Below are 9,195 nucleotides of genomic sequence, written 5' to 3' on the forward strand. Positions count from 1 at the left end.
TACTTACGCGGAGACCAATGACGGCTTCTTCACTTCCTTACGGAAGCGGATGGCCTTCGTGGCTGCCTCGTCCCGCCGGGTCACCGCAGCCGAGCCCTTGGGCTTCTTCGGCCGACTGCCGAACAAAGTCGGCGCGACCCTGCGCTTCTTCCCGCCACCTAGAGCGCCCGGCATGGCAGAAGAGCCCGCGCCTGGCTGGCTGGCAGCTGGCTGATGGCGAGGGGCGACTTCTCCCTCGGCGTTGTCTTCAGGCCAGACGGCGAAGGTAGCCGAAGCCCTGAAGTCGCCTGCTGTCCCTCCGCCTCCCTCGGCGTCATCTTCGAGAGCCGCTGCCCCCAGACCGGGGTCGTCGACGTCGCTCTCCGCCGATCGGCGATGAACTCATGGGCCGGCCCCGAGGTGCCGGCTGGTGGGTGAAGAAGGGGATTCTAACCAAAGCCGACTGGTCAGAACAAAACTCGGCAAGAAAAGACGATCAAAAGAAAGAAAAGAAAGGCGACTCACCACGGGCGGGGGGTCAGCGTGGGAGTACGGCACCTTGACGAATCGCCAGTCCTCTAGGAGCCTGCTGTCCGAAAGGTAGTTCACCATGAGGGCCACCTCTTCGTAAGGCATGTCCTTGGTGCACATCCGACTCGGGTCGTGGTGCCCGCTCATCTGGCATATCATGTGAGGGCGGCCTTGGAGTGGAAGAACTCGGCGCGACACGAAGGCAGCCAGTAGGTCAGGACCAGTCACACCCTTCGACTGTGTCAGAGTCGCGTGATGGCGCCGGCTCCCGCAGGCGTCAGCGACCTGGCTCAGTACGACCAGTTGGGCAGTCTGCCAGCCGGCGGGCCGGCTTCATAAGCCGGCAGATTGACCCAGTCGCCCCTCGTGGCGATGTTCCTGACGTAGAAGTAGGACCTCTACCACATCTTCACCGACTTTATCAGCGAGATGGGGGGGAAGGGGTTGTCGGCTCCTGACCTTCGCACGACGTTGAAGGCGCCGCATTGAGCCGGCATGCCCGCGGCCTGGGTGCCGAGCTTGGAAAAGAAGAACTCCCCCAGAGCTCGAGGGTGGGGAGGACTCCGAGGAAGCCTTCACACAAGGCCACGAAGGCGGACAGCAGCACCACGGTGTTGGGGCTGAGGTGGTGAGGCTGGAGTCCGTAGAACTCCATGAAAGACCGGAAAAAGCTGCTCGCCGGCAGCCCCAGCCCGCGCAGGCAATGCGAGCGGAAGATGACCCGCTCGCCCTCCTGTGGGGCGGGGAAAATCTCCCCCTCCGGCGCAAGACGCACCTGCACGTGATCCTCGCCGGGAAGCCGACGGGTCGTAGGAACTCGATGTGGTCTTCATGGACTTCAGAACCGTCCCAGGTGCCGGAGCGCACTGGGGGAGGCGCGGCAGCAGAGGAGGAACTCATCGTGAGCTGTCACCGCAGTGTTCGCCGGAGCTTGGGCGTGCGGCGGAGCGAAGAAGAGAGGAGGAGAGTGAGGAGAGCGAGGAAGAAGAGAACGAGGGGTAGTGGGATGGAGGGGCGCGCGTGCCCCCCTCTTCCCCCTACTTATAGCCCCGTCGGGATTTACTGCGCCCACAACCCCACGACCCCCACGATCCACGTAAAGTTACTACGCGCAGTACTCCACGGGAATCCCAACCTTCCACCAGGGCCGCAGCGGATCCGCTCGGGCGCCGAGGCGCGGTAGTGGCGGGCCCCACCTATGGGCCTGTCCCATCGCACGCGTAGGCTTGCAGGACGGCCTGGCCACGTGCCCTCGCGTGGCAGGTCAAGAACGGGCAGCGGCCTGGAGGCTTAGCTAGCACGCCACCTAAATCCCGCCGCGACGTTCGAAATGCTGGGCAAGTCGGAATTGAGTGAGTCCGACTTGAGCAAGTCCGACTCCTTCTAGACGGCCCGGCAGAAGTCAATCAAAGACCATGTGTCGAGCACCCGGAGAGAGAAACTGCTAAGGCTTCTCGGTCGATCGTCCGCGGCGCCTCATCAGCTTCGGGGACTACTGTCGGAGTAATGGGCCACGGGTAGGCCAACTGGAGTCCCATAATCTTTCAAGACATCGGGGCAGGCTGCGCCCCTCAAGACTCCGGGACGAAGAGCCGCCTCCTGAGGAGTCGACGGCAGGGTGGCCGACTGCCAGCTCACGGCCGAGTCCCAGGGATGACTTCCAGAGAAGCCAGCTTTGGGGAGTCGGCCGGCGACTCCAACAAATCATGACCACATCGAAGGGGACGGGGCAGGGGCATGGCTATAGTGAAGCCCACTCCCCGCCCCTGACCAAGGGCAGGCATGGCCACAGCACGCCATACTCAGGAAGATCTCCGTGTGGCGTGGCACTGTTGCCCGGCCGGCCCTGACGTCAGCACCACAGTACCGAGTCCTATGCCCACGACGGCTTGTTTGTACGCCCTGGAAGCAGCGGGGCCCACCAGCCAGCGAGACCTCAGGAGACGGCCGGAGAACCGCCAGTCGGACCCGACGTGAGTCGGCCCGGGGGAGTCGGCCGAGCCCTCCCCCGGGGCCCACGCGCCATTAATCAAGATGAGATGGGGAGTGGACACAGTGATCGCCCGCCAGGCGGCAGGGCTGTTGGCACGACCCCATGACCAAGCCTGCGTCATCAGAAGCACGCCTACAGTAATCAGCAGCCGACAAGACCAGCCCGCGGCGGACACGGCCTGTCGGCTCCGTACCAGACCAGTCGGCGGGGCCCACCAGTCGGCGGGCCCCAGCAGTCGGCGGAGAAGTCGGAGGTCGGAGGCACTGACGGATGGGCCCGCGCCCAGTCTAATTACCATTGTACCCCTGGGGGGTAGGCCTATATAAACCCCCCAGGGCACCCATGCGAAGGGTTGGAACCTAGTAGTTCTAGACCAGACCAGATAAAAGGAGAGAGCTAGCCCTGCCCTCTCCTACCACCAAAAACAGCTCAAGGAGCAACCATGTAAATACTTGGCCATAGTGATCATGCGGAGACCCCGCAAAGCAGCAGTATGGGTGTTATCTCCTCGGAGAGCCCTGAAGCTGGGTAAGATTCGCCGGCATGCATGTCTTCGCCTCATCCCGTTTCCAGGCACCGGCGACGTTCTACTCGCCCCCACCATGATAGGCCATCCATTGGCATATGTCGCACCAAACCCCCGACACCCCCAGTTCTCTTCGTTGTCTGTTCTGAGCCCAGACACACTCGCACACACCCGTGACACGTCCAAAATAGTATTTTATAAGTGGCCGGAAAATGTTCTCAGAATGGGTTGAAAGTTGGCATGCGGTGTTGTTATGTTGTCAGTAGACCGCCTGTCAATTTTCATCACATTCGGAGCTTGTTTGATAGCCCAACCGTTAAATATATTGCGGCATTATAGCAGGTCATACCTCGGACGTTTTCGGTCTCCGAAGACTGCTGTCGGGCCTCGCTCTCTTCTCTCCTTTCAGCCCGAGGCCTTCTGCACAGCCCACCTAGGCCTAGGCTAGACCCCCCTCACGTTCGGGACGTCTGATCGTGATCGGAGGGCCCCGAAAGTCCCCCAAACACCCCTAACCCTAAACCTGCCGTATATAAACCACGTCCGCTTAAATTTTGGGGAGCTACCTACCCCCTCCTCCTAAATTTCTGAGCCCCTAATCATCAGTCACCGCCTCCACCTCGCATTCCGTGCTGGCCAGCCCCTCCTCACCACTTGGCGCACCGCTAGCAGCCAGCTACCGGCCAGTCATACGTCTCCAACGTATCTATAATTATGAAGTATTCATGCCATGTTTACAATAGTTTTATATGATTTTGGTATGATTTGATTAGAACTAACCCGGACTGACGCTTTTTTCAGCAGAACTACCATTGTGTTATTTTTGTGCAGAAATAAAAGTTCTCGGAATGCGATGAAAATCAACGGACAGTTTTTCTCGAAAATATAAAAAATACTAGAACAAATATCTACCAGAGGGGAGTCCCGTGGGCCCCAAGAGGGTGGGGGGCACGCCCACCCCCCTGGGCGCGCCCTTGTGCCTCGTGGACTACCCGTGGGGCCCCCTAACTTGTTCTCGATGCCAACCTCTCCTATAAATACCCAAACCTCCAAAAATTAACCTAGATCGGAAGTTCTGCTGCCGCAAGCCTCTGTAGCCACGAAAAATCAATCTAGGGCCTCTCTGGCACCCTGTCGGAGTGGGCCATCATCACCGGAGGCTATGGAGGAGGATCCTGGAGGGGCCATCATCACCATGAAGGCCAAGGAGCAGAGGGAGAACCTCTCCCCATCCAGGGGGGAGTCCATGGAGGATGAAGCACAAGGGGGAGAACCTCTCCTCCTCTCTCTCGGTGGCGTCGGAGTGTCATCGGGAGGGGAATCATCACCGCTGTGATCGTCTTGATCAACATCACCATCATATTCACCACCCTCACCTCTTTTATGCGGTCCACTTTCCCGCACCCGCTGTAATCCCTACTTGAACATGGTGCTTTATGCCACATATTATGATCCAATGATGTGTTGCCATCCTATGATGTTTTGAGTAGATATCATTTGTCTTTGGGTTGATTGATGATCTAGATTGGTATGAGTTGTATGTTTTATTTTCGTGATGTCCTATTGTGCCCTCCGGGTCGCGCAAGCATGTAGGATTCCCGTTGTAGGGTTCTGCAATACGTTCATTATTCGCTTATAGTGGGTTGCTTGAGTGACAGAAGCATAAACCCGAGTAACGTGGTTGTTGCGTATGGGATAAAGGAGACTTGATGCTTTAATGCTATGGTTGGGTTCTACCTTAATGTTCTTTAGTAGTTGCGGATGCTCGCTAGAGTTCCAATCATAAGTGCATATGATCGATGAAGAGAAAGTATGTTAGCTTATGCCTCTCGCTCATATGAAACTGCAATGACGACTATCGGTCTTGTTAACGATAGCCTAAGACAATTCCACAAATCGATCCATCATTATTCCACACTCGCTATTTATAATATTTAGTAATATATTTAACTTTATGATAACAACACCTACGGTCGGATCACGGGTTCCGACAAACCCTCGAGGTTCGAACACTGGGGTGCCGCAAAGGTTTTCTCCCTATCAATCCACGCCCTAGCTCTTTAAGATCTCGCAGATGAACTCAACGAAGTCACAACACAAAAAGACACAAGATTTATACTGGTTCAGGCCACCGTTCTGGTGTAATACGCTACTCAAGTGTGGTGGTGGTCGTTTGCCTCTTGGGCTAATGAAGAACAGTTACAAGGGGAAGAACAACCTCCTGAGGTTGAGGTGTTCTTGTGCTTGGTGGACTTGTCATGAGATCGATCCTCACTTGTCTCTCGTCCCTTTGTCCTCTCTTTCGTTTTCACCTCCCCCCTTACTGTGGTGGCTAGTTCTACTTATACAGGCCCTGGTCCTCTCCCAAAATATTGAGCGGGAAGGGAGCCAACAACGGCCGATTCGAAAGGGAACAACTAGTACAAGTTATCCTGACAAAAGGTTGTCTTCGTCTGCCAAAGGCTCTGGTGGTGACGCCGTCTTGGGCTCCATGGTGACCTCCGTCCTGACGTCCTTCTGGTCTTGGTCTCATGGCACCAATATAGAAACCTTTGCCTGATGCCTCGGTACTCCGCGCCTGCACTCGCCCCCTTGGCACCAAAGAGGAAACAAGGACATTGTGCACGCTGGCGCCCGCCTTTTCTCGATCGTCATGGATCACGTCACGAGGACCTCGTGAGGTTTGCCTTGCCTTGATCTCTCCGCCCCTCGTGAGCCTGCCTGGCGAGGCCGCTCCTGAGGAGGTCTTGCGTCGTCCGCCTCGCGAGGCTTGGCCCCTCACGAGGGTCTTGAATGCCTCGTTGATGAAGATGGGCTGTATAGACCTGCCAGCCCAGCCACGCCGTGGACCGCAGGCAGGCAAGTCTGGGGACCCCCGTTCCCAGGACACTGACAGTAGCCCCGGGGCCCAAGGCATGCTCATGCTTGTCTTCGAGGCGAAGCCAAAGGGTCAAGCGCGGAGCGCCGCGGCCCCCCAAAGCCTGTAGCCTCGGTTGACACGTGGCGGTTGATTGGACGCGGGCGTCTCCGCTTCCCCATGCTGCCTCGGCAACTGCCCGACTTGACAAGTCCCTGCGACATGCATGGGAAGCCATCATTACCTGTGATCGTGGGGATGCTGGTTGACCATCTCCTGCTATAAATGGGGAGGGGTGCAGAGCCCCTGTCACCCATCTCTTCCCATTCTACTCGCTCCTTCTTCCTCCGCTCCACTGCCAGCAGCAGCTTCAATGGCGCCGATCGATAGGTTCTCTGCTGAAGAGAAGGGAAAGGTTCCCCTCGACGCATCGGCACTGCTCCCGCCAAAGAAAAGGTCGATCCACCGCCACAACGCCACGGAGATGCAAGTGGTAGCGAGGCCTTGGTACGAGCGGCCTCCTCCTGGGTATCCATTGCCCTTGTACGCCCAAGCTGGGGGCTCTGGAGGAAGAAGAGAGGGGCATCGGCGCGCACACCGCGGCCAAGGTTGCCGCGCCCCGGCGTCGAGTGCCATCGCTCCTGGAGTCCATGCCACGGACTCCCCACGTGAGCTCGTGTTGTGGGCGGCGATGCCCCCAAGCTCCTGGATCTGCTTCCCGCGCTTGTTCTCTGACGTGATGACACCGAGGGGGGCCCCCGAGCTCTTGTTGCAGGATGCTGACTGCGACGCTCTGACGACCGGAGCAGAAGTTGAAGCGGTCGCCACCGGCAAGATCTTCATGACCCACGGCTGGGGCGAGGTCGTGTGGGTTTGCCATGCAGAGGGTGTCCTCGCGATCCACTTCGAGTACGACGGCGCCTCCATGCTGTTCTTCAAGGTCTTCGACGTGGAGGGTCGCCGCTAGGAGTGCTGCCCCGAAGGAGAGCGCCAGGACGAGGCGCGCCCCACTCGGGGCTACTCTAGCAGCAGCGATTCTTGGGAGTCCAGCAGTTCTCCCGAGCATTACGAGACTCCGGAGACGAGTGGCGACAGCTACGTGCCCCCGAGCTCTCGCTGCACCTAGAGCAAGGCCTCAACGTCCGGCCGCCGTCATCGCTGATCTGAATGGGGTTGGCGCCGGCCTTCCGCGGCCCACTGTTGATGATGGCGTTGGGCATAGGGGTGTGTAGATAGGATTCTCCTAGGTTCACGTGTTTTGTTCCCTGTAAAGAACCAAGAAGTACCCCGTGGGGGCGTGTAAAGGGTTTGCAATGTCTTTGTTGATGTTATCCCAATTAAGGAAGCCTTGTTAGTGCAGGTCCTGTTTAGGCTCGGTCTTCCCTTTCCAACCTCGCGACAGCTTGTTGCTCTATGTTGACAGGTCCCGGTTCCCAGGCAAGCTTCAGCCGTTGCTGGTATGCCAGGTCGTGTGCCGTGGTCATGGCCAGGAGGTGAGCGGCCCGAGGTCCAGTAAGAGCCTCTAAGGCGCGATAGTCAGAGGGTCCCCTTTAGCGCCCAAGCAGCCGTAGTAAGATAAGAAAGGGAGGCGACGGTGCTGCAATAGGGTCGTGGCAAGCGTGTCCCCTAGATCCCAACAATTAGCTGATCTGAGCTCGTGACTTATCTTGGCGGTCCGAGGTCGATTCTTCGTGATGTGCTAGACCGGTGCGCGATCATCCGCGGTGTGGCTAGGACAGGCTCATACGAGTCCTCCCCCTTCAATGCTCTCCTTTGTCCTCTACGTCCTCAGCTCCGGCCCTCGAGCAAGCTCAGCCGCCGCTGGTATGCCAGGTCGCGTGCCGTGGTCAAGGCCAGGGGGTGAGGGCTGGAGAGCCAATAAGAGCTCCTGAGTCGCGATGCTCAGGAGCCCCCCTTTTAACATGCAAGCGGATTACTTGGAAGAGGTGGGAGCTCACGGTGCTGCCCGGTGCTATCCTCGTGATATCCCTGCAAGCCAGCACAGGGAAGAACACGATCTGCCGTTATGGTTGCCATCCTGCCGCTGGTTGCTCCGCAAGGGGGTGAAGGCACTGAGGGCCTGGTCAGGTGACGTGTGTGTGGCGTGCCGTGAGCCAGAGCTCGAACGCTCAGGTTTATCGACGTGGTAGGGATGGGCCCATGCGCCGGCGACGTGCCTGCGTGCTGAGGCCCCGTGGGAGGCGACGATTGAGCAGGTAGCAATCATAGATAGATCAAACATGAGAGTAGCATGTTTAAGCAAGTGCATAAGAGATATGTGCCACTGGGTCAGGCACGAGTGACTTGGGGATGATGCAGCCCGAGGCCCCCCCCCCAACAAGGTAAGCTAAAGACATAAGAAAAGGGATACATGCCACAGGGATGGACCCACATGTGGGAATGATGCAGCCCGAGGGGCGTTCCCAGCTAAATGACTAGGAAAGATGTCACATGGTCATGTTGACGAAGGAGATTTGAAGCAGCTGAAGGTGTACGGCGAAGGGGTTGCTCCTCACGGGCCTCCAGAGCTCTGAGCCTCGGGAGGCTCTGGGGGCTCAGGTGGTTCCTTGAGGACCGTCTCCATCTCCATCAGGACGGCGTGGTGCCTGGCTTCCTGATCCGCTAGGATGCGCCGCAAGTTGCGTTGGTAGGCAGACGATACACATGGAAGGCCAAAGGGCATGTGAACGTAGCTGTGCGGTGGGCCCTCGCAGCATCCCACGCGCGAAGGCCAGAAAATCTCCTGAGAAGAGGCCCTTTGAGCCCTGGAACATCAATGCAAACACGCAGCTCGGCATCCTCGCCTGGATGGGAAGATGCATCTCGTGAGCCGCGGTCACCGCGCATGGCCCTTGCGTCTTGCAACTCCTGGGTGGTCTTGGTGATGAACTCCTGAACAGTGTGCGATCCTTGCCCTGCGCCCTCCTGAGGGAAACGTGCCACGAAGCACGCCTCCAAGTGGTGCCCGAGCGCCTCCCTCGTGATGTTGGCAAAGTCCGAGGCCTTCCAGAAGAAAGCCCCCGAGCCCTGCCCAAGAAGCGTGCTGGGCGCGCCTTCCTATGCGCTGGAGGGAGACGCCCCTGTAGTGGGCGCTGATCCTGACGAGACTCCGGCCGTGGCGTCACCCTCCTGAGGTCCTGCGCATTGTAGCTTCTTCTTCTTCTTCTTCTTGGGGATGGCATCAGGAGGGCCCTCACCCTTGCCGTCGGGGTCATCGATTGCTGCAGCTTGGAAGGCATGCTTGAGGGAGCACACCGCATCTTTCTCTTCACATGGGACCGTGATGATCCCGCTGCTTCCCGACATCCT

The sequence above is a fragment of the Triticum dicoccoides genome, chromosome 2A (assembly GCF_002162155.2).
Source record: "Triticum dicoccoides isolate Atlit2015 ecotype Zavitan chromosome 2A, WEW_v2.0, whole genome shotgun sequence".
Classification (NCBI taxonomy): domain Eukaryota; kingdom Viridiplantae; phylum Streptophyta; class Magnoliopsida; order Poales; family Poaceae; genus Triticum; species Triticum dicoccoides.